Here is a 23524-nt window from a genome sequence, read left to right as displayed (position 1 = left end):
GGCTTGCTCAGTTGGTTTGCTTCCATAAACCAAGAGCATTTCTGAAGGTTGGCACTGCCTTCAATGAACTGGGTACCCTACATCAATTGTTAAATAAGAAAGCTCCCATAGATATGACCACAGACCAAGGCATTGGTTGCAATTACTCAACTAAGGTTTCCTTTTCTAAGTATGTTAATTTGGTGAACATCACAAAAATCTTACTAGTATACCAATCAAGAGAATGTCAGTGCACTTGATTATATTAGAGGAGAAGGAGACATGAAGGTTACATTCTTTTATTAAAGAATACTGTGCTTCTTTTGGAAGAATTATGGACGTATTGCATTTAACTTTGAGGATGAGCACTGAGGATTGAAAGCTACTGAAATCACAACATACTATCCAATAATACTGTCAACATGTGACTCTAGAAAGCATATAAACAACAAAGTATAACAGATTAGTGAGCCAATGCTGAATGTTGTAACAAAAAAATAGAATGATGTTGGAACCTAGGGTGTGGCAAAAGTTACTTTAGCCAGACTAATCTTAGGAAGTATCTCCAGATATGATACTTAGATTAGAATATTCTGAGGAAGCTCTATCTAAGAAATCTGGGAGAGTATTCTGATAAAGACTTAGACTGAGAAAATCTGGAGATGGATGAAAGTGTAGTATTTGAGAAGCACAAAAAAGGCCACTGTAGTGAAGGGAGAGGACAGTGTCAGGTAGATGCTGGAAGAAAGGATCCTGGCAGTCCTGGTGGGTGATATTTAGAACTTCAAATTATTCCAAGTACATTGAGCAGTTCTTAGAAGTACTTAAACTAAGGAGTACTGAGGCATTGTGCACTCTTAAAAAACGATCTCTAAAGAGAAAAGCTATCAAACTAGAGGAAAACGGAAAATATGGAAGACAATACTTGTAACCATTAGGATTGTATGGGCTGGATAATCATGAAATCTTGGAGTCCTGTGCTATGATTGTGAGGCAGTTGACTCAGGAGATATGGATTGATGTGGCTGCAGTTTATATATGCATGGCAAACAAACCCAAACATCAGAATAATCAAATAATTATTTATTCAGATTAAAGCAATGCTTTTCTCACAAGCTATTATTTCTCTCCTAACATAGCTGTGGTTTGAACTCAGGAATGAACTCACCTCTAATACACATGTGTGTACACTATAATGGTGGACTTGATCCATAGCCATAGGTGTGGAAATGAGAAGAGAGACCCAGATGGGAGATGTTGTGAGGAAAATTCATCAACTTCTTTTAGTACTGAATGAGCTTTTTGGTGTTGTATCCGAGTGAAGTCTTGACAAGCCAAAATTAAGATCAAGGCAGGGACAAGATGGAAATATGGAGAGAAGTATATGGAAATGGAAAGAAGGGAGAGAAAGAGGAGAACAGAAAGTGTGGAAGAGGCATAGAGCAAACAAGCATACAAAAACCAAAATGTATGTAAAAGTGAAAAAATATAAACAAACAGAAATAAACTTAGGAATGTCTTCTGATCCTTAATAACAAAGATCAAAAGGAAAACTGGATGTCAGAGTTTGCAACACCAGTAGCATGATTCACTGTATTCTATGTGCTTTAAAGGAAAGATATACTGGATGCTTTAAATACCATATAGAGACCCTGAAATTTGTGAGGCAATCAACTTGTCCCAAACTCCTTAATTTTATATTTGCAAGACCAAGATTAGAGCTCACATCTATCTAATTCCAAAACATTTTTTTCTCATTGTACATTGGTTTTGTCAATTGATGGACTATTTATAAATAAAAAATATACTATGGAATGTTTTATTCATTAGGTATTTTTCAATATTGTGCTATGTAATTTTTTGTGTGCTCATTACCTTTTTTATATAACACTCTATTGGGTTTGTATTATATATTTTTGGGCTGATGCACACATGGGACATTTCTAGGTTTCAAGAATATATTTTTAGCCAGGTATAGTGGCATATGCCTTTAATCACAGCACTTGTGGGGGGACAGAGACAGGAAGATTGCTGAGTTTAAGGACAGTCTGATCTACAGAGAGTAAGTTCTAGAACAGCCAGACAATTCTATACAGAGAAACAGTTTTAAAAACAAAAACAGGCTTTCTTACTCCTTGCTCTTCACCTTTTCCCCTCTTCGCCTTTGTCCCTTCTCTCACCATTCCCCTTCCCTCTTCACTCCACATGCTCATGGCTGGACTCTCCTCGTCTCCTCTTCTACTCTTCTCTCATTACACCTTTCCACATTGGAAAAAAAACAAAAACAAAAACAGAAATATTTTTTATTATAGAAATTCTCTTAAGATACCACCTACACAGACATGTTCACTTGAGTCTGTTGATTTATATTTAATAGAATTGCTAGATCAGATATTTAGCTGTAGAATAGTTTCTCAAAATCTTCCCCAAAAGAGTTGTACCAAATACCTTCATTTTTAGAAACAGGAAAAATGAGTCTCTAAGTGAGTTAGGAATTACCAATGAAGAGGGATCTGAGCTTGGACAAGAACCATAGTTGACGGCTTTCCAAACATACCCTTTTTCCAGGTCGCCATCCATCTATTCCAGCAAGTTCCAAGACATGTGCTTAAGAACTCATTCTTTATGTGGAGAAAGAAGAACACTCTTCTATTGCTGGTGGGATTGCAAACTAGTATAACCACTCTGAAAATCAATCAGGAAATTCCTTAGGAAATTGGAAATATTTCTACCTGAAGACCTAGTCATACCACTCTTGGGCATATTCCTAAAAAGTGCTCTATCAAACCACAAGGATACATGCTCCACTATGTTAATAGTTGGAAACCACCCAGACATCCCTCAACTGAAGAATGGATACAGAAAATGTGGTTCATTTACACAGTTGTCTTATTCAGGGTTTCTATTCCTGCACAAACATCATGACCAAGAAGCAAGTTAGAGACAAAATGGTTTATTTAGCTTATATTTTCACATTGCTGTTTATCACCAAAGGAAGTCAGACTGAAGCGCACACAGGGCAGGAAGCAGGAGCTGATGCAGAGGCCATGGAAAGATGTTACTTCCCCTGGCTTGCTCAGCTTGCTTTCTTATAGAACCCAAGACTACCAGTCCAGGGATGGTACCACACACAAGGGGCCATCCCCCATTGATCACTAATTAAGAAAATGCCTTACAGCTGGATCTCATGGAGGCATTTTCTAAATAGAGGCTCCTTTTTCTGTGATAACTACAGCTTGTTTCAAGTTGACACATCAAACCAGCCAGTACAGCAATGGAATACTGTTCCTTTATTAAAAATGAGGACATCTTGAATTTTGCAGACAGGAGCCTAGCATGGCTGTCCTTTGAGCAGTTCTACCAGCAGCTGACTGAAACAGATGCTTACACCAAATCAGTGGACTGAGATCAGGACACCTATGGAGGAATTAGGGGAAGCATTGAAGGAGCTGAAGGGGAAGAAGACCCCATAGGAATACTAGCATTTTCAACTAACCTGGACCCCTGGGAGATCCCAGAGACTCAGCCATCAACTAGGTAGCATCCATAGGGCATGTCTGGGCATCCCACTTCTTTTTCATATACAACAGAGGTCTGGTGTCGGTGGAAACAGATGTGCCTAACTCTGGAGAGACTTAAGGCCCCAGTAAGAGGGGGATACCCAGGATGTGGGGAGAGGGGGAACATAGTCTTTTAGTCAGTGGGGAGGGGAATGGCATGAGGAACTAGGTGGAGGGTGGGCAGAAAGGGACAACAGCTAGAATGTAAATAAATAAAACAATTAATAAAATACATTCATAAAAAATAAAACTCATTCATTTTTGGGACCAGAGAGATGGCTAGGCATTTAAGAGTGGAGAGTGCTTCAGGAGCCCGAGATCAGTTCCTAGCACTCCTATCAGGCAATCACTTCTAACTCCAGCTCTAGTGGATCCAGAACCTCTGGCCTACACAAACATGTGCCATCACACAAACACAATAAAAGGCAATAAAAATAATCTTTAAACAAATGAATGTGATCAATCCGTTTTATCACTTTCTTTTGTCAAAAACTGAAATACATTCATTAATCTTGTCCTTGTCTAGGAATCCAGGATAAAACTGGTAAGAAGATGAATTGCAAAAGCAATATTGGACCACCTTTGAGTAAAGGCTGTGTGGTGGGGACACGAGGCAACTGCTGCTTTGGTGAATCTTTGATGCATCCTTGCCTACAAAGAAGATCCTCCCAAAACAGAGACACTGGCTTTAGCTGGATGCCTGGTAAACAATTGTTTCCTAGAAGAACATCCACATTTTCAAAAACTTCTTCTAATACCACTTTACCTTTATTCTGGATACCATCATTTATAAAATCATCTCAATTCGATCAAAAGTCAATTCCATCAGCTACCACAGCAAACCAAGCGCATAAAAGTATACACTGAAAAATGACCTACATTTTTCAAAGGCATAACAGAATAGAACCACTTCAGCAATTTAACCTCATGGTGTTTTAATAACCACAGAGGAGTCAGCTACGTCCTATCTGAAATGAGTATGTGTACATTTCAGATCCATACCTGGATAGATTCACGACAGAGAAATCCACAAGGAGGATGTTGACTTCGTGGACAGAGTGACTTGCAGGAAGCTCGCCTCATGCAGTATTTGAAGCTATAATTATCATTCTATGGAAAGTCCCTGTATTATTATGTTAATTTTATGACAAACACTAAATAAACACCTTGTCAAGTTTCCATCCTTGTCTCTGAATCTCTGATATGCCATTTATTATCTAGGATACTGTAGACAAGTGATTTTTACTTTGTATAAACTTATACAACCCCCACTCCTTGTCTGTGTAAGCTAGTAGTCAACTTTGCTTATTTTCTCAATCACATTCAATCACATACTTAGAGAGGGAGTTTTGGATTCATTTCTTGCATAGACTGGGGGATAGGAAGTACTGACATCTACCTATCATTTCCCTACCTCAGTTAGGATTACAAATGTGTATATCCACCGATGCTTTTGACATGGGTTCTGTGCAGCTGGACTCTGGTACTCTCATGATTGTCTCATTGTTTCCTTTACTCTCTCATTCTTACTGGTGATCTGCTGTGTGCCACAGTTCTATCTTCACTGTTAGCACTCATAACAGGATTGCATTTTTTGAGTTTGTTTTGAAAGGGAACCTTATGCACTAGAGGTTTACATCCCTCTGAAACTGAAGAAAGAGAAGCTGTGGAGGTGTGCCCGCCTGGAGACCCAAATTTCAGGCTAGCTTCTAATTTCAGCATGAACAAGGTTTATACATGGTTCACAGAATCCAGTGAGATGATGTACGTGAAAGGCAGGACATATTCTCATCATCGTCTAGCTTGATTATTGTATGTTCAGAAGATCAGGACAGAAAAAAGACACAGGAAGTAGTTTAGCAACCAAGGTCTAACTGTTTGTGTTCGGGAACCCACCAGTATGTGAGACTTTGCAGCGGTGTTTGGAAGACTAGGAGACATAACACCATCCTCTTCTCTAACATCAAGACCAAGTAGCTCAGCAAACACCCTGCACTGTCCCGAAAGGAAATGGTTAAGAAAGGAGAGCTTTGGGGTCTGTCTTACTTAGGGTTTCCATTGAGGCAATGGAGCACCATTACCAAAGAAAAGTGTATGTGGAAAGGGTTTATTTAGCAAGCACTTCCACACTACTGTTGATCACCGAAGGAAGTCAGGACAGGACCTCAAACAGGGTAGGAAGCAGGAGCTGATATAGAGGTCATTGAGAGGTTTTGCTTACTGGTTTGCTCCTCATGACTTGCTAAGCCTGCTTGCTTAAAGAACTTGCTACCACCAGCCTGGAACTGGACTGGGCTTTCCCTTGTCCATCATGAATTAAGAAAATGTTCTTCATTATTGCCTACACCCACATCTTATGGAGGTATTATTTTTTTTCAGTTGAGGTACCCTCCTCTCAGATGATTATAGATTGTGGGTGTTAACATAGAAGAAGCCAGCACAGAATCTGTCTATGAGGTCTGGGGAAAATCTCTTGTACCCTGGCTGGAATGAGGCTTCCTTTCTGCTAAAATGGGACCCCCCCTTTTTTTAACAGAAAAACTTGCTGGACTCTTATGCAGCCTGACTAATAATGGTTATAGGCCTTTCTCCTAACACAGCTTAAGAATAAGCAGAACTCCCTCTTCCTAAGAGGTCTGCACCCGTCACTGGCCCTCCCTGGGCTGTGTAGTTCTGCTCAGCAGATGGGCCCAGATTGCAGTCAGGGACTGCTGAATCACACAGTGCACGTTAGTCATTCAGGTGCATTTGCCTTGGACTCTGGCTGAGAACCAGCCCCAGTCTCGGCACTTGTGTATTTCCATGGACGATGAATGTCGCAGGGCTTGTTGTGAAATAAGAAATTTATAAATTGTTATGTTCCACTGTTAACAGCCTTCTCTTTACTCCTGATGTCCAGCAGCCTCTCAGTCCCTTGTTCCACTAATGGAGAAGGAACATGTTTGACTGAAACACAACCAGGTGTCCTGTCCTGAATGGGGAATTTAATATTGATTGTGTCATTTTACCCTCATGTCAACCCTGTGACATTACTGTAGTGATCCTTCTCTTACAGAAATAAGCAGAGAGGCCAAGAAAATGGGAAAGGATTGGCAGATTTTTTTTTTAAGTTGGGAAGTGTAGGGCTCAGATTCAAATTCAGAACTGCATTTTCCAAATGCAGGTTCCATATTATATAGTTTTTAATCCAAGAAAAAATGATCTACTCCTTTATTATTTTAGATTTGGTCTACTTTGATTCTTATTATAGCCTTCTGAAATTGGCAGGAACCATACAGTTACATCCGAAACCTGGAGCGATCACAATAAAAGAAAATATTCACATTTATTTTTTATTCTATTCCTTCTTTTTAGGAGATAGTTCCATGAATTTATGTTCGTGACATCAGGTCACAAACTACAGCAGCATGTCAGAATTCTTTGTGGCACTGAAATAGATTAGCTTTGTTTATAGCAAGATTATTTTTAAATTTGTATGTTGTGACTGCTTAGATGGATTTGAATTATGCTAACATCCAGAAGAAGCAAGGGAAAGCTTGAATATCGATAATTCATGAAGGAAAAAGTTTTGAAAGGCATAAAAGACACAACTTTTACCACTATAACATGAAAAAAGCCAGAAGAACTCTTATTTTATACTATTTCTAGGGAATAATTGGTGAGATTTTGAGTTGATATGCAAATTCTAAGTTTGCAAGCAGTATTGATAGTTCCTAAGAACTGTAGAACTGGGATACCTGAATCCTTATACAGATCTGAAAAGTTATAATTCTCCCTGCACATGTCGACATACTTTGAATCAATGTCTGTAATGGCTAGCACCTATTATTTGTTATGTCTGTCATCCATTGACTGTGCCTTATCTGTCTGCTTATCTCTATCTATCTATCTATCTATCTATCTATCTATCTATCTACCATCTACATATCTATCTACCTATCATCTATCATTTATCTATCTACCTTTTCATCTAGCTAAGTTTATATCTACATATCTCTATATATTTTGAAGACTCCTATAATGTTTGTTAGTATTCCTCTGAATAATTAAAAAGTAAACCGAATAAAGCATATTTTTAGGACAAGCAGTTCTAGAACAAGGTTATATGTGTTTGGAACACAGACAGTAACTTTGTAACAGTCATCTGCTTCTGCAGACACTTCTGAAGAGAAACAGATGTTCTCTTGTCCCTGGATCACATGAGCTAAAAAATAAGTGAACTCTGAGACAAAGTATCAAGAGCATGTGCATCTTGAAACCCATTACCTCAAAGATGTCAACTTTTAAAATAAATTCTAATATCAAATTTTCCTTTATGCTAGCTAGCATTATATGTTGAACATTTATTTTGACTGTCGGAGACCCTATGCATCTCAGAAGAATTTCAGAAACATCATGCTCATTTTCACAGAAATCCTTGGTAGGGTTTGACTATAGTTATATAGGATATATAAATCAAGTTTGGAAAAATCTACAGTCTAACATTTGACTTAAAAATTAATAGCCAACCTCCGCATATGTTCAAAATTCTGCACTCACTATTATCTACCCTGAGTTCTCTCACCATCTTGCTTTCTTGAGACACTCAGCACATTTCTTTCTAGAGCTGGGAAATGGGGAAAGTCATTTTATAAAGTTAACTCTTCATTTTGATATAATTTTAGTATGTGTTTCTAGGTTACACAATTCCAGATTGGCCTGCTTGTGGTTTTCACTGCTTCCTTTCTCTCTGTTCTCTGTCAATGTTCAATTTTTGTTCTCCCAGTACTTTCTTTCCTGCTGGCTTCTCACAATATCCTCATTGCTGATTTTGAATGCATAGTTTGTCCTGTCTTATTTTATCCTAATATTTAGTGCTACTTTAAGAGATCTGATTATCTTGTACCTTTGTGGTTTGCTTCATGTTCTCTGTGTTGGGAATGAATTGTGTTTCTTGGATATCTGGCTTATTATTTCCATCAAATATGGATAATTATGTCATTATTTCTTCCAATACTTTTTTTTATCCCTCCAACTTCACTCTCCTTTGGGTACTCCAATTACATACATATTTGGTAGCTTCTAGGTGTCCCTTGGCTCATATTTCTGTATGTAATAGCAGTTTTTCTATTTGTAATTAGTAATTATCATATGGGTTGAGACTGAAACTATTCAACTAACCTGCTTCCCATCATTCCAAATTGGAGGATCAACTGATTCTTACAATAATTATTACAACAGTGTAGGCCAAGTGGTAATTTTTACATCATTTCCTTAACATTTATCAAATAAAAATCTATGTACCAGACAGAGATGCATTTCCCTTCAAGATGTTACAGCCTAAACCCAGAATGTGTGTGTGTGTGTGTGTGTGTGTGTGTGTTTTGATGTTTTACCTCAGTTATGTCTGTGTACCACATGCATGCAGTGTCTCTGAAGGCAAGGATGGCAGACCACTGAGGAACTAACATAACAGGCAACTGGGAGGCAGCATCTGGGTGCTGGAGATTGACCTGTGTCCTCTGGAAGAGCAGCTAGTGCTCTTAACCACCGAGCCATCATTCCAGGCCTCTAAATCACATTTTATGCATTACTTTCTTGGTATAATCACTGGTAACCTTCATGCTGCTCAAAAGTACTGTTCTCTACAAAAGGAAAGATACTTAAAGTCATATGAATTTTTATATCATTAAAAGCCTGATTGAAAATATTCATCATTCATTAATATTTGAAGTCAACATAAAAATAACTGTACTTACCATTACATGTTCCAAAGTTGTAATTCATATTCCATGCCATAATTTGGTTTTTCAATGCCTTCATGAAACCATTTCTTTACATGCATATTTATTCTAAAAGGGGATTAGAATACAAAATTTCAAAACACATAAAAATGATGGAAGCTTCCAAAGCGAGCATAACTTGTTAGTAATGTTATGATGTAATGTACTTTCATTTCGGTGATGCCTATTTGGTGCATCATTTTGTCCAGAAAATAGAATATTCTAGACAGTGTGCCTAAAGACGAACAGCAAGGTTAGGAATTTGTCAATGAGCCCATGATTTACAATGTCTGCAATGACACAATTGTCGAGCATGAGGAACTTCCTAGATAGCATCTTCACTGGTCTATCATAATTTTGTTAAAGTCATACTTCTTGAAAAGAACCATTTTCAAGAGACTGAACTTGGGCCTAGATTACATGCTACTTAATGAGTATCTTGGTATTGATGATAATGATATCTTGGCCAATGTGAATGATGGTCTTTGTGTAGTAGGGATTTCCAAAACTGCCTGTACACATGTGTGGAGTATCGACTGAGCAAGATGATGTTGAACCCATGAAAACACTCTAGAAGGCATGTTTCAAAGGTACATCAGGGTAACTTGTACAAGCAGCAGTGTGCACACACTGTTTATGTGACTGCTATAATCTTAAAAGATGAAGACAACCCACATTTACTGCTTATGTGTCAAGGAATTTAGGTGCCCATACAACTAAATATTAAAAGAAAGGCACATGATTTATCTGTATGATTATAATATATGTAAATAAAAACATGAAATAATTTTATCTACATATGACATCCTGAAAAATGTAAATGGGATTATACAGCAAGACAGATGACAGAAAATATGTAATCCTTAATGGCACGGTTATAATGAATAATGAACTTTCTAGACTTCCTGCATTCATTTTGATGCACTTTTGTAATAATTTCCAGATTATTCGCTTCTTCTGTGAATAATTCTCTAATAACATAAGTATCTGCACAAATTTGCCAAAGTTTCGGTTCAAAAATCTATGTCAGAAATTTTTGGTATTTAGAAAAGAACAACATTGTCAACCTAAGGAGAAACAGTGTAAGTTTATTGAGTCTTGCTGAAAGGAAGAAAAGGAAGGAGAGGGAAGCAGAGATCTTGAGATAGAGTTAGATGATAGATAGATAGATAGATAGATAGATAGATAGATAGATAGATACATACATACATACATACATACATACATACATACATACATACAATCACAGATACATAGATACATAGATGCACTACTACTGAAAGACAGATCCAAAATATAAATCTAGTTCAAATGATTGAACTTTACTGATTTGCACTCATCTTCTCAATAAGAAGATAACATTTAGTCTATGTGACCAGACATGTTTTCTTTACTTTGAGAAAGTAAATGGTTTAGGAGACATGAGAAGCAGAAGCCTGGTGTTCCAACACAACAACAAGAACAGCAACAGCCCCAGCAGCAATGGCAACAACAGCAACAACAAAGTTAGTTTGGAACAAAACCACTGAAATGGAAATTTTGAGCAGTTAATTCAGTCTGACAAGAGTAATGTAAGAAAAGCAATGATGGAAAATTTGAACTTTAGGTTGGAACTAGCTTTGTGACCAGTCTTGGATGACATCCTCAAAGTGACAGTCCTTGGATGACATCCTCAGAGTGAAGGATGCTGTCATTTGCCTTACCAGCACTCATTGCCCTGCTTAATAATGACTCGTGTCTTTGGCTAGAAATCCTTTAACTCATACTTCCAATTCCACCAAAACGGCCAGAATAAAGGAACGCCTCATCTTTCTATGGGTTGTTTTAGAGGTAGGTTTAAACTCCAGTTCTAGGCAACTCATTCCTGATTTCTGTGCAGACCCAGTAAGTAGTCAAGGGTTGATAGGTAAACTATGATAAAAGAGGAACGACATAACCAACTACAACCAACTACAAATGTAAGCAATCTAATCTGATTGTGTCTCTGGCCATGGTGTCTCTAGCACAGTGACAGGTTTCCTAGGACTTTCTGAACCATTTCCCATAATGTGGGGAAATGAGTTAGAGAACAAAATATAAATTTGGAGGCAAACCAAAAGAGTAACAAAAACAAACAAACAAACAAACAAAAAACCAAAAAAAAAAAAAAACAGGTCTGATATTTACCGACTAGTGTCTAAAACACAAATCAAGTCACCACTGAGGGTTTTAAACTAGTGTAAGCTTGCTATTACTCCTTGCCATCAAAACTTTTATGATATTATATCATTCCAAACAGGAACAAATTGTGACGTGTGTTATGAAAGGACTATACGAGTCTACATCTCAGTAAAAGGTATATATAAATAGGTAGAGTTGGAAGAAAATGGGGGGGTGTTAGAACAATATGCTTATTTGGACAATGAACACTGATTTTTGATATTGCATTTTGGAAATGGAAATATGAGAAAATGGAGAAATAGTAACTGTCTGTGTTTTACTTCTCTTGCTGTGATAAAATACTCTGACAGAAAGTAACTTAGAGGACAGAGGGGTTTATTTCAGCTTATAATTCTAGGTTAAAGTCAATTGTTGTGGGAGAAGTCAGGCAGAAACAATAACATCACATTCATAGTCAATAATAGAGAGGAATGAATGCATGGACGCTTTCAAAAATGCCAGCTTGCTGACTAGTGCTCAGCTCAATTTTCCTACTCAGGAAACTCTGCCTGGGGAATGGTGCCACCCACACTATGCTGGGTCTTCGCACATCAATTAACTTAAACATTTCTCCAGAGACACATCCATAGCTCAAAACAATCTAGTCAACACCTCCTTCAGAAACTCTTCCCAGGTGATTCTATGTTGTGTCAAGCTGACAACTGAAAACTATACATCAGAGTAACTAGAGCAACCCGAGTAAGATAGCTGAGTGATGCATGTTATCAATTTTTGTTTATTCTATATTTTTCTTACTTTTACCACAAATGTAGAACATACCACAATGTGCTTCTAAATGAACATTTTATAAGAAAAAATGCTTTTTGCTGTGGAAAAAAACACCAGAATATACAGTTTTTAAAATATTATAGTTTATCAAGTTCCTGGGTCTCATCTATGGTAGAGTTCCAACTGTAGAAATAAAGTAGTAGGAAAAGAGGAAGGATGGATTGAGTATCAGGGAAAGATAGGTGGAAAGAGGAGTAAGAATTGGGCTTGTATTCCAGAAAAATCTTAATATATACTGACACAAATATACTGACTGAAGGAGATGGGATAAAATATACAATATTGATTGGGATGGTAATCCTAAAACTAGCAAAGCTAAAGATGTGCAATAGTGTGTGTTGAGATATTAGCAAGTGTCAGCTGGTGTGTGAGCAATTTATATGGACCACTTCTTTCAACTTAGGAGGGAATCCTACCAAATGATGAAGAGTAAGAGATGATTGAACTTGTCTAAAATACCAGCATGTGTGGCCACAGTAATGTGGAAAGAAGATTAAAAAAAATGTCTCCTTCAGGTGTTTAACTCCTAGCTGGACCTCTTATCTACTGAGCTACTAGTACAATCTATGACAGTTTACTGTCTTACTCACTTGACTTGACTATTCCCTTTTACTGCTGTACCATTCATAATTTCTTGAAGGAAAATAGCATGGCCTGTTAAAGTTTCCTTCTTTCTGAGGTAAGGGAAGCCCCTGCATTGCTTACTTGTTGACAGTACAGTGGGTATTTAGCAATTGCCTGGCATGAAAGAATGGGTTCAAAGAAGGAGCGAACTAGGAACAGAATGCCATGTGTAATAATTATGCACTTATGTTTAGGTACGAACTCAGAAATAAGAATTGGGTCAGAGAAAGAACATAATTAGGCTTCCCTTTCAGGTTTCTAGTGTCCAGTGAGGTTGAGGTATTTTTTCAGGGTATAACAAATTCTGTTTATTTATGTATGTGATCCTCATAAGCCTTTCAAAAGGCAGGATAATACCTGGGGAATGCAACTTCAAATGGTCTCCAAAAAATTCTTAGTGGTCAGTATGAGAGTTTTATTGGTAAAGGAGGGCAATGAAAGTGAAATAAGAAATAGTCAAGGAGAAAATAAACCAGAAAAGTCGATTTTCTTCCACAGACACTCAGGTAATTAAAATAATAAAAAATACTCATATAGATAGAGTTGGTCAGCACATTTTTTTCATAGAATGAGGGAAGCACATAACTCCCAAGGGAGCAATGGTATAAATATTTCAGCTGATAGGACATCCAGGACCCAGAAGGTAGAATAAATTAGATTTAAACAAACAATTTGACATAGAACTGCAAAAGGCATTGTGAAATTCTGCAAAACTGCAGATTCAATTTCCCTGGAATATACTTCAGCCTAGTGAAACTCTGACAATTATTCATGTTGGAGAGGCAGAGAGAAATGGAGGCAATGTAAAAGCAAACATCCACTCATCAGATTTCAGAATTCCACAGTGTCCAGAAAATACCCAGGTTGCCTTCTTTCCCCCTGAAGCCTGAAGCAGCCTAACCCTCTTGTGTTAAAATGTATTTCTCTCTCACTGTTCTCTCTCTCATTATCCACCACACTCTCACTGTATGTTTCTCTCCTCCTTTCTCTTTCTCCACCTCTTTCCCCATGCCTCCTTCCTTTGTTCCCTCCTTTCAGTCTTTTTGTCTTACTGTTTTTGTGTGTCTTTCTGTATTACTGGAAATTGAATGTAGTCATAGTGCATGCTAAGCAAATGCTCTACTACTTAGGTATATCTTAAGTTCTCCAATTATATCCTTCCATTAACAGTAAAATTCAGTCAAGCTGAGCATGTTTGTCTGTGTTCACATACGAGGAAACACTGAGATTCATGTGGGGGTAGACAGCTGAAGAGAGCTCAAGGACGTAAAGACTAGCACTTTGTTCACTTTCGGTTGAAGCTGCTCAGTTAGATGGACACTGGCAGGCACCTAGGCACAAGGCATCACACACAAGTGGTGGGCAAAGGCACACAGATTTACAGACTGATACATGAGCAGGCTCTGTTCCTAGGCTTCAAAGCTGTATTTATACAGTCACATAGAAAACCCTCTTCCTGGAATAGTTACACAACAGATTACATTGCTATTTATGTTTGGGGGGTTCTTAGACATCCGTTGTCAGCCATTTTGTGCTGATTCATAGCCCTCCAGATGTTCAGTGTCAGCTCTGTTTTAGCTGATTCATCAGGATATCTATATTAGTGTCATGTTGTTTAAACACAAGCTGGATCTTACAGCCCTCTGTTCCCAACAAACCCATATCCTAGTACTTGGGGAGTGGAGCTATGAGGATCACAATTAGTTAAGGCCAGTCCAGTCTCCCTGCCTAGACCACAGAATGAGACATCCTCAAAAGAAACAAAAGGGTTGCTCCTCTGAAAGAAGCTACAAGGAACTACAATTTATAAGAAGTTATCTCCATTCCTGTTGGCCAGAAGACACTTAATCCTCTTTTGAACTTCAAGTTTGGTCTACTTACTATTTTTTTTTGTTTTTGTGAGAAGTTAGATTCTCTATATGGAAACGTTTGTTCGGATTTTGAAAGATAATAATTGCAACATTTTATTCTTCTCTATTGGTCAATATTCAGGGTATCACTTGGACTCTCAAGCCTTAACTCACCACCTTTCTCAAATTTATACAGTGCAACATCTTCTGCCCAGGGCATAGCATCACCCACAGTGGGTGAGTTTTCCTACTTTAAAATTAATGTCATCAAGATAATCTTCCAGTGCATGCTCAGAGGTCCATTTAGCTGGTGATTCTAGAAGATATTGAAGTGACAACACATAACTATCACAATGTGACATCCAGGCTTCAGGCTTTAGTACCTCTTTAGTTTATAGGTTTCTCTCTGCTAACACACAGCGCTTGAGAATACCACAGAATGCTACCACCATCCTTCGCACCTTTAGTTTGATAAAGAAAGAGAACTGCTATCAAATTCCTCAGGATAAACTATTTATTCCTCCATCCTTTCTCTCTCTTGACATTCACTGCTCCTCTATTCATACTTCTTGCAAATCGAATCCTATATTACTCTGTATCAGAACATATCCTGAGCAAGCAAAACATCATGTGCCATCTAAAGTTTCTTGAGCAAGAGGATCATTCACATCTATTTTGGGAAGAGGTGTGTGAAATGATCCAGGGATCATTTACAGTAATATCCATGAACAAAGTTACTTAATGCACAGTTTCAAAGAATGTGTGATTTAATACTCTGAATGAATGAACCATTTGTAGGTGGAATTTAGATAATTATTTTTACAACCCATATAAGTGGTAGATCCTAGCAGAAAACCACTTGATATCTGTGGTGAATATCTTCCTGTAAAGTACTATTGTTTTTAAAGATCTGAATGATAGATGAAACAATATTTACAGTAGATTTTAAAATAGAATTTTGTACTAGGCTTTTTGTCAAAATCGCTATTCAAGTTCCAGGTTCCTACAACATGATTCATATGTAAGTTCACTGCTTCTAAAATTCCACAATGGCCCAATCCTTCCAGAAGATGCAGGGATGAGGACACTCCAGTCAACTATCTGACTAATGTTCTACGAGTTACAAGTCAAAATTCCTTTCTTTACAGATGATCATTTTTATTGTCTCTCAGTCACAAACATGTAGGACTATTTTCTACACATTTCTCAGATTAGGTAAACACTAGGGTTGAGAATGGACTAGAAGCAGGACCTATTAAGAAAATGAATCAAATGCAACTGAAGTTTTACTGAATTTAAGCTCTGTATCTCGTGTTGGGTTTGTAGTAGTAGTTGTTATTCTTGTTAGTGCCTTTTGAAAAATTAATTCATCTCTGTGGTCTTATAGTGTTTCATCTATAAACTACATGAGGTAATAAGTTATAGATTCTTAATTAAAAACTAAATATTTACAGTATCCATTAATTTCATGTTTGTTTATATAATTTTGTGGGTATAGTTTTTTCATATCTATCTCATCTACAGAGAAGATTCTTAAGTAGATTGAAAGAGTTCTTGAAAACAGTCTGTTAGCATCACCCGGGATGGACCCAAATAGCTCCCAGTAGACTCAGCTAGAAAATGTGGAGTAGAGAAAAGACTTTGAATTCTTGGCTCTTCTACGACTAACCCCAGTAATCATCCAAACAAACCACATTTTTAGCAGCACAGTTGGAAACACTGTAAGTCAATTTCTCCCTGGGTATCACTCAATATATGCTTACAGTTTATCAATGCTAAACTCTACATTCCACATTTATAACAATGAACTCCTAATAGATGAGTAATAGTGAGCAGACACGTATCCGTACCTTTTCAAGCAGTCAAAAATGTAAGCATGTTCCAAAGTAACAGAACACAGTTTTTTATCATAATTGAACATGATTGTTTTCTAAACTTAAATTCATTCATTTGAAATTGTTTGTACATTTATTTAGGCACTGAAAAATTTTAAAGGCAGAGAGTTATATTTAATCAGATGATTTACTAACAATAAAACACTTGAAATAAAATAAAACTTTTATGACCTAGGTGGAGTTAGTGGACAAAACCAGAATGCACAGATGTTACCATCAACACATTCTCCTAGTTAATGTGAGATGTTAAATCAACTCTATCACTGCAAGTTGCAAATATGCATTGAACTGTATCACATAAATTGAATTGTATTGTGTAAACAGGGGCAAATATCTATTTTAAGTAATAAATGCATACACAAACCACTGCTTATGCAATATTATGCCATAATCCAAGGAGGAAAGTGATCATTTCTTGTAATAAATTATAAGATAGAGATTCAGGTTTAAAAGCTTCAAAATACTTACTGAATATTTATTAATGAAATAGAGGAGCATTAGAGGAGTCACCTGAGGTGACATCATGTTGTGGGGTTTATTACAGAGTCAGCACTTAATATTGATTGCTTTTAAGCAATTGGAAAATATTAAACAATTAATAAGCCACTTAAAGGGTTCACTGCATTTCTCCCCTATTTGTTATTATAATGAAATACTTGAGGTATAATAACTTCATAAAGAAAGGAGATTTCTTTGTCTCACATATTTCAAGCACAGTACTGACTCTAACAAAAGGCATTTTGTAGGCCTGAGGTACCACAGAAAGCCTCCTAACAGAATACAGGGAGAGTGTTTCTGTAGCCATGTCCTCTGTTCTTCCTCCTAAGACACCTGTACTCAATGATGGGACTCTGCCTTGATGTTATTCTGTAATCTAACTATTTCTTCAAAGCCGCACCCATAAACATCATGGAATAGAATCAAGTTTTCACTCTTTTAGTAACATTAAAGTAGAGATAACATTTTAACACATATGCTATGGGAAGACATATTGAAACCACACTAATACCACAGTATCCCCAGCCCCAAGGGATTAAGTGGAACATACTGGTGGAAAAAGGTAGGTGGTAGGGTTGTGTTGAAAGTTTACATCACGAAAGTGGAGTTAAAACCAAGGAACAGGAAGTGAAATGAAGAAAAGGAGATGTGCACTTAAAGCATGTGAGAGAAATAATTGAGAGGTCATGTGAATTAACACAAGGAAGAGGAGAATACAGATCATATAATTCTGATTAAATGGGGCTTTTAGATTAAACAATGCCTCAAACATTCTTGTCTTATGCTAATACTCCTCAACAAGCGAGGCAATTTGTTTTCTGAATTATATACACCTGTATCATGCCCCTCATACATGAGTTTGCTATTTTGGGAATAAGAACTCTTGCATCTCTAACAAATACAGGAAGAAATAATCCTACATCAAGGGTGCTTGTAGATGCAAATCACATTTGCCCCACATTGTTCTAGGAAGTGTGTAGGATTGGTAGCAACTGTTAGATTACAAGAAGATGAGACCATCTCAGTATTAATCACCAGTGCCTCAGCTCCACAGGAGTGCAAAGCATTCCTCAGATGAGGCTCATTGGGCTGACAAAACTTCCATCTTCCTCTGGTCCAAGGACTTGTTAAAAGTACACACAGAAAATTACCACTATAGTTTCCCTTCCTCTCAAATTTACAAGCAGAAGACCACTCCCATACAGAATGTACAAACTACAGTGAGTTAAGCCTGTGTCTTGTTCAGCTGTAGACAATAACCCTGTGTTCCTATCAACTGCATATAATAAAGAGGTTAATCTTCTGCTTCTCCTTCAGAGAGTCTATAAGCACAACTCATGTCTGTCTTTTTTGCATTTCCTCATTGCTCTTAGTCAGGATTCTGAGATTCAAGCTATGCAAGGGTACAGCAGCCAACATTCTTTCCTTGATTGTGAAACACACACACACACGCACACACACACACACACACACACACACGTGTGTATATTTATGTGTGTGTGCTTGTGTTTACCTGGCAGATTCATTACCATGCTTCGATCATAATTGAAATATCATGTCTTTGTTGAATATTCTATAGAGCTCTACCACTCAAAGGCAAAATTCATTTAGTATCTTCCTTCCTCAGGAAGTTTTCACATAATCAATGAAAGCATGTGCTGTATTTATTCTGTTAGCAATCATTCATTAAGCTACACAGCATACCAGAAACATTGATAAAAAATGCCACATAATTTGCCACTGTCAAAGAATAGGAATCTTAGAGTTAAACCTGACTAAGAGTGGCCAAATGTCTGTATGTTAAGAACAATATTCGTACTTGAAAATATAAACTTTAAGTTTAACCGAGGCATAGGTCAATTGAACTGGATTAAAATATGACTATAAACATGGAGGAATGAGGCAATATAAAATTTTCTCTTATAACCATAGAGGCACTAGAAATGAATGGAACACTAGAACATGAAAAATGCAGGTGTATAGAGGCTATATTCAAAATCCATCTGGCTAGGGTTGAAGTACCCACCCCTAGGCAAAGAACTGTAGAACAAAACAAAACAATAACAACAACAACAACAAAGGAATGCTGTGAGTGGAAGAAAGTCTTTCCCAGGGAATGCCCCTCCCAAAAATTACCTAATACCAAATGATCAGCCTTGAAATCATCTCTATCTCTATCTCCATCCATCCCCATCCCTGTCCCAGACCTTGTCCCCATCCCCATCCTCATCCCTGTCCCGGTCCTTGTCCCCATCTCCATTTCTATCTCATCTAATTATATCAATATCTATTCTCTATTTATCTATTTATATCTATATGATATGGATTGAACAGATTGTACATATATATATGTGTGTGTGTGTGTGTGTGTGCGTGTGTGTGTGTGTGTGTGTGTGTGTGTGCGCGCGCACATGGGAGAGAGAGAGAGAGAGAGAGAGAGAGAGAGAGAGAGAGAGAGAGAGAGAACACCTAAAGAAAAAGACAAATTTAAGAGAGAAGGGAGTATATAGGTTTGGAGGAAGGAAAGAGAAAGGAAAATGCTCTAACTTTAATTTTAAAAAGATTTTAATTTAAAAATGAGAAAAAGCAAATACTCCATTTTTTTTAAGATTGATATGGGAATTGGATCAAAGAGTCATGAAAGTGACTATATTAATCTTTTTTTAGAATAATTGACTGATAGGATGACCATAAATTAAAGGGTATTTATTAGATTAGCTTCAAGAATATTGTATGGATATTCTAAAGATGCTATCTTCACACTGAAATGTCTGAGAATCTACTAGTAGCTACTTGGTCCATGAGGCCAGATGCCAAAACATCTCCAATCTTGCATGGATAGCTTTAGGATCCTAGAGACACAGTGATCAATCCAGATTAGAGAGTAAACTTATCCAGACCCCAAGGATCTCCCAAAGACTGACACTCAACCAGGAGCAAACACAGGCTGGTCTGAGGCCCCTGGAACATATGTAGCAGAGGTCTACCTGGTATGGCCTAAGTGCAAGATGTGCTTAATCCTCCAGAGCCTTGAGGCCCCAAGAAAGGGGGAGGTATGGTGGAGGAAGCACCCTCTCAGTGGCAAGGGGGAGGAGGAATTGACTGAGGAACTGTGGGAGGGAGGACTAAGGGGGGCAACAACTGGAATGTAAATAAATAAAATATTTTTTAAAAAAGGAACTGTTCCTCCACATGATAGCCTACCTTATTCATGATGTCACCTCCATCATACCAAACCCAACCCAGTGCTTATCTGCTCTTTTCCTGCTTTAATACTATTACTGAAGAGACATCAGTAAGGTGAAGTGAAACTGAAGGACTGTTCGCTCTTCTTTGGGGTAGAGTGATCTCCCTAGGCATCCCTTTGTTTTAAGGAAGCTTATGGTGTTCTGGAAATTGTCTCTGTTTCCTGTAGGTTTTGTTTGCTTTCTGTGGGCTTTGAACATATGCTCTCACATTTAATCTCCCTTTTTTAGTATTCTAGTCGTTATACTGAAATGACACAGACAACTATCAAATAAACAACATTCATCGAAATTTTTATTTCTAGGGTAAACAGCAAAGTTGGGTTTAAAATGGCCCCCCTCCCCACTGCCCTCACTGCATACATCATTGTCTGGCATTTCCATTGTAGTTCCTATGAGTTTTAGCTTTAAATAACAAACTATGCATAATTAATTGTTAAACAGAATGTGTGAGTGTCTACAGGTTCTTTGCACCATGCTCTTTAATTCGGGCACTTTCCTTCTCCCCTAGTTAATTCCTTTAGAAATATTCGTTTTGAGAAATTTCACAATCCAGTCAGATTTTAAGTATGTAATCGTGTCTGTCCTCCAGCCTCATTCTTTAAAGACAATCTTGTGGGTTCCACAGACTTACTATTCAACACTTAGAAATATATTGCTCCTATTTCCTCACATTCTACTTGATTCTTACTAGGGCTGTTGTTGTCATCTAGAAGCCATGGCCCATATATTTCATATTTTCCTTTTAGTTTTTTCACAGAGACAGCTGGCAGCATTGAAAAGTTTGTTTAGAATTTGGAGATTGTGAAGTATTCTTTGTTTCAATACCATTTGACATTTGTTTTCTAACCTGATTGGTTGTCTCTATGACGTGAAGATGTTACTTATGCAGGTTAAGTTAGGTGGATAACTATAAGTGGTTTGGAGGGTTTTGGTACTTACTCAGAAGATTGTATTCATTACTAGTGGAGCAAATCATATCCACTGCAATTGTTTCCCAATGTCTCTGTAAGGATGAGTCCATACATGATGTTCAGTAAGCACTAGTGCTTGGCTACTCAAGGACTTCGGGTGATTAGTTTAAAAATCTCAAACAACTTAAATTGTGAAGTTGCAAGAGACTGTACATCCAAGAAATCAGTCAAAACAATTCCATGGAATTTTCAGAGTAGTTTAAATGTTGCCTTTGTGAGTAAGGACATCTGTCAGCTATTGGCTAACTTTTGGGTGGAACATTTCTCAGGAGTCCTCTCAAAAATCATGACATGAATACAATAAGTTGTGTTATAAATACCAGAATAAACAAACTGCTCTTTTTCTGAAGCCATTTTTAGTGTTTTCATAAATCACCACATACTCTTATTGTTTTCAAACTTAGCAAGTGTAACTCCCCTTGGCTTTGGATAATAATGATGCAATGATAGTGATTAATTCTATAACTGTAACTTAAATACATGCAAGTTCCTATTCCCTCAAATATTTCAGAATCTTGGCTTATTATTATCTACAGATATTTAACATACCATGTGTCTAAAGAACTATGCAGGGAAAGCTCAAATGTTAACAACCTTTCTATAATAGAGGCCAGAAACAATTCTACTGGGCCCAAATGGAAATTAATGCCAAAATTTGAGGATAAATCAATAGCTTCCTTTGGAACCTCAGTCTAATATTCAGGTTTCAAGAACATTAAGTCTTGAGGCTTCTAAAATATCACATCATGGTCATTTAGGAGCTGGATAGAACAGGTAAGAGTTGGAAAGAACAGAAGAAATGTGAGGATTATGAAAGAGAATAACAGGAGCACACATGATCATAATATATCAGTATAAAAATATCAAAAATAAAAAGGGAAGTGTTAAGAATATTGTGTAAAATAATGCTATTCAAATTTAACATGTTATAAACACTGATTGTGATTCTCAGTGTTTCTTTTTTTTCAAAGTGTTGACATAGGGTTTAAATTATCTTGTCATGTCACTATGCGATGTTCTAGATAATAACACTTATACAATGACTTCCTCACTATCATTTAATCGAAGTCTCTGAAGGTGGATGCAATAATTAACAAGTTTTGGATTTAGATATCATAGACTGCTATTAACAGTAAGTGTAAAAGTCAATATGACTGTTCTGAAGGATTAGTATAAATTAGCTAGGGGGCTGAGGAGCGTTCTCAGTGTTCTGCACATATGTAAATGTGCGAATCATATGAGGATACAAATATTTGTGTAGATGTATTATATAATCAAAGTAATATGCTAATATATGCATAATGTGCATAATTATAATAAAATTTGTATAGTACAAATTATAATATAAGTACCTACATCCATATATTGTTTAGATTCATATTTACCTAATAGTTACTGTTATCTTGAAACTCTCTACCTTTCTCTAAGCATTCCTGCAAACTCCCAAGAAAATGACCCATCAAATTCTGGTTCTTACCATGCCAAAATATACATACTGCATCTTTACTGCAAAATTTAAAATTAAACCACAGTACATTGTTCAAATTAAACATGTTCCATTCTGTGAGATGATTTCTACATACTGATTAGAAATAATACAAGGAGATCTCACTTACCTATTAGCTGGTTTTCTTCAATGTCAGAAACTTGGAATATCATAGCCAGAAAGTTCAAATGACTGGTGTATTGGTTATAGGGATGGTCAACTTCACAAGATCAGAAATCCTTTAGGAGATAAGTAGTGAAGTATATAGATAAGATTAATTGGGTAGGAAGACTCAGAATGAAAGTGGGTAGCATCAGTCTCTGGGCTTATGTTCAAGATTGCATAAAAAGGAAAAACCTGGCCAAGCATTTACTTTTGTGGTTCTCTCAGTCCTAACTGCTGATGCAACATGGCTAGGAGCTTCAAGCTCCTACCATGTGATTCCTTAATCACGATGAACCATATCCTTGAACTGTGAGTCAAATAAGCCTTTGCTATTTTTCATAATTTTTTCAGAGTAACGGGAAAGGGATCTAAGTAATAAAACTGATACCACTTATACAATTATTTCTCTGATAACCCTGACTAGTTACACTTATATTTTTGGAAGTATTTGTGGTAGAATGTAGAGGATATTAGTGTTCTAGCCTACAAATATTACAG

The 23524-nt window shown here is 37.1% G+C and overlaps 1 long non-coding RNA gene across 1 annotated transcript; it reads right to left on the bottom strand.

Moving 5' to 3' along the window:
- Positions 1-344: 344 nt before the first annotated feature.
- Positions 345-23178, bottom strand: LOC120103154 (uncharacterized). Its single transcript, XR_005505263.1, has 4 exons — positions 22992-23178; positions 9278-9370; positions 2537-2664; positions 345-2237 (listed from the first exon to the last, which is right to left on the bottom strand). It is a non-coding gene; the product is annotated as an uncharacterized LOC120103154 (long non-coding RNA).
- Positions 23179-23524: the final 346 nt, after the last annotated feature.

This window comes from Rattus norvegicus, chromosome 5, assembly GCF_036323735.1.
Source record: "Rattus norvegicus strain BN/NHsdMcwi chromosome 5, GRCr8, whole genome shotgun sequence".
NCBI lineage: Eukaryota > Metazoa > Chordata > Mammalia > Rodentia > Muridae > Rattus > Rattus norvegicus.
The sequence above is the reverse complement of the archived record's forward strand: the minus strand, read 5'-3'. Positions and strand labels throughout refer to the sequence as shown.